The following is a 2,666-nucleotide window of genomic DNA, read 5'->3' on the forward strand; positions in this document are numbered from 1 at the left end:
TGTCTTAGCTTTTTCTTCTGTTGGTAAGTATAGTTATCTGGTATTTGATCGCAAACGATGAAGTTTACTATGTCCACATACCAGGGAACATTAATGTCTACTGCCATCAGTAGCTCATCGGGGAATCTTTCCTCAATATCTTTTTCTGTCCTTTGAACCTTGCAATTCTCCAATCTTGATAAATGATCCGCGACTTGGTTTTCAGTGCCCTTCCGGTCTTTGATCTCTAGGTCAAACTCTTGCAGCAGCAACACCCACCGTATAAGCCTTGGTTTTGCATCCTTCTTTGTCATCAAGTACTTGATCGCAGAGTGATCCGTATACACCACAACGTTTGTTCCGATTAAGTATTGTCGAAACTTCTCCAGTGAAAATAACACTGCGAGCATTTCCTTCTCTGTGGTTGTGTAGTTCTCCTGCGCATCATTCAATGTTTTACTTGCATAATAAATAGGATGCAATACCTTGTCCTTGCGCTGACTCAAAACTGCACCTACAGCATATCTGCTAGCATCGCACATCAACGCAAATGGGTGCATCCAATCTGGCGCAATCAAAATAGGTGTGGAGATGAGTGCATCTTTCAATGTGTTGAATGCTTTGGTGTATGCATCATCAAAATTGTATTCCCGGTCAGCCTCTAGTAGTGCACTTAGGGGCCTTGCGATCTGGGAGAAGTTGCGAATAAATCTTCTATAAAACCCAGTGTGTCCCAGAAAGCTCCTAAGTGTTTTTACGTTCACTGGTGGGGGTAACTTGGAAATTGCGTCAATCTTTGCCTGATCAACTTCCAATTCGGCCTTAGAGATTTTGTGACCCAAAACTATTCCTTCTTCCACCATAAAGTGGCATTTTTCCCAGTTCAAAACAAGATTTGTTGCCACGCATCTCTTCAAGACTTTTTCAAGGTTAGATAGACAGGAGTCATAATTATTGCCGAAAACTGAGAAATCAATCATGAATACCTCGATTGAATCCTCCAAGTAATCTAAGAATATTGCCATCATGCATCGTTGAAAAGTGCCTAACGCATTGTAGAGTCCAAATGGCATGCGTCGGAATGCAAACGTACCAAATGGGCACGTGAAGGTTGTCTTGTCTTGATCCTCTGGCGCAATTGCTATCTGGTTGTACCCTGAATAGCTGTCAAGAATACAGAAGGATTCATTCCCCGCAATTCTGTCTAACATCTTATCAATAAACGAGAGTGGGAAATGGTCCTTTTTAGTGGCCAAATTCAGCTTGCGATAATCCATACAAATTCTCCACCCCATAGTCGTTCTTGTGGGAATTAATTCATTCTTGTCATTAGTGATGACTGTCATCCAACACACTACACTGGGCTTACCCAGCTGCTATCAGATATCGGGTAGATGACACCTGCGTCCAGCCATTTCACTATTTCCTTCTTCACGACCTCCCTCATGGCAGGGTTCAAGCGGCGTTGCCTTTCTACTGATCCAGTCTTTCTTTCTTCCAGACGAATCTTGTGCATACAATATGAAGGACTGATTCCTCGAATGTCTGCCAAGGTCCATCCTAATGCCTTTGCGTTACTCTTTAGGATCTGTATGAGCGCATCTTCTTTTTCCTTACTTAGCAATGCGAAAATGATAACCGGTAATGTATTGTTACTTCTTCAGTAGGCATACTTAAGGTGCACGGGCAACAACTTTAACTCTAGCACAGGTGGTTCTTCCAGAGATGGCTTAATGCGTTGTGATGTCTGTTCAAATAACTTGATCAGTTCAAATTTGATTCAATATGAATTGCGGCGCAATCTTTCTCCAACATTGCGCCGATTTCCAATTCTTCTTCCTTCAGCTCCTTCAGGGGTTCATGCCAAGGCTCTTCTCGCAGTTCCTCAATGTATTAGCAATTTTCCACATCACTTGGGTATTTCAACGCATTGAATATGTTGAATTTTACTTCCTGATCGTCGACCCTGATGGTCAATTCTCCTTTTTACATATCGATCAGTGCTCGCCCTGTCGCGAGGAATGGGCGACCCAAAATGATAGGGATTTCTCTATCCGCTTCGTAATCCAATATGACAAAGTCTGTCGGGAAGATAAACTTGTCCACTTGCACAAGAACATCCTCTATCTTGCCTTCAGGAAGCTTTATCGATCTATCGGCCAACTGTATTGTGATAGTGGTTGGTCTTGCATTGCCGATATCCAGCTTCTTAAAAATTGACAGGGGCATTAGATTTATGCTTGCCCCTAAATCACACAGCGCGTTCTCGACCATCTTCCCTCCTATCATGCAGGGTAATGTGAAACTCCCAGGATCCTTCATTTTAGTGGGGAGATTATTTTGGAACAGCGCACTACACTCATTTGTTAACGCAACTGTTTCATTTTCCCTAATCTTCCTTTTATTTGCAAGAATATCCTTGAGAAATTTTACATAACTCGGCATTTGCTCTAGTGCTTCTATCAAGGGAATGTTAATGTGTAGCTACCGGAGAACGTCTAGAAACCTCTAGAATTGCTTGCTATCATCTTTCTACTTCAGCCTGGATGGGAAAGGTGGAAGATCCCACCGTATTTCCTGTTCACTTGGCTGCTTGCTGTGGTCCAGTGCTTGTTGCGCTTCATTACCTGGAGGTTGCGTTAATTTAGCATTCATGTCTTGAGGAGCTTCATCTTTTGTAGATGAAC

At 42.6% G+C, this 2,666-nt stretch overlaps 1 pseudogene; it reads right to left on the reverse strand.

Annotated features, from left to right (window-relative positions):
• Positions 1 to 1,872: 1,872 nt before the first annotated feature.
• LOC150036368 (uncharacterized) lies at positions 1,873 to 2,424 on the reverse strand (annotated as a pseudogene).
• Between the last annotated feature and the right edge of the window lie 242 nt (positions 2,425 to 2,666).

This window comes from Benincasa hispida, chromosome 5, assembly GCF_027475165.1.
Source record: "Benincasa hispida cultivar pf3 chromosome 5, pf3_genome.v1.1, whole genome shotgun sequence".
Classification (NCBI taxonomy): Eukaryota; Viridiplantae; Streptophyta; class Magnoliopsida; order Cucurbitales; family Cucurbitaceae; genus Benincasa; species Benincasa hispida.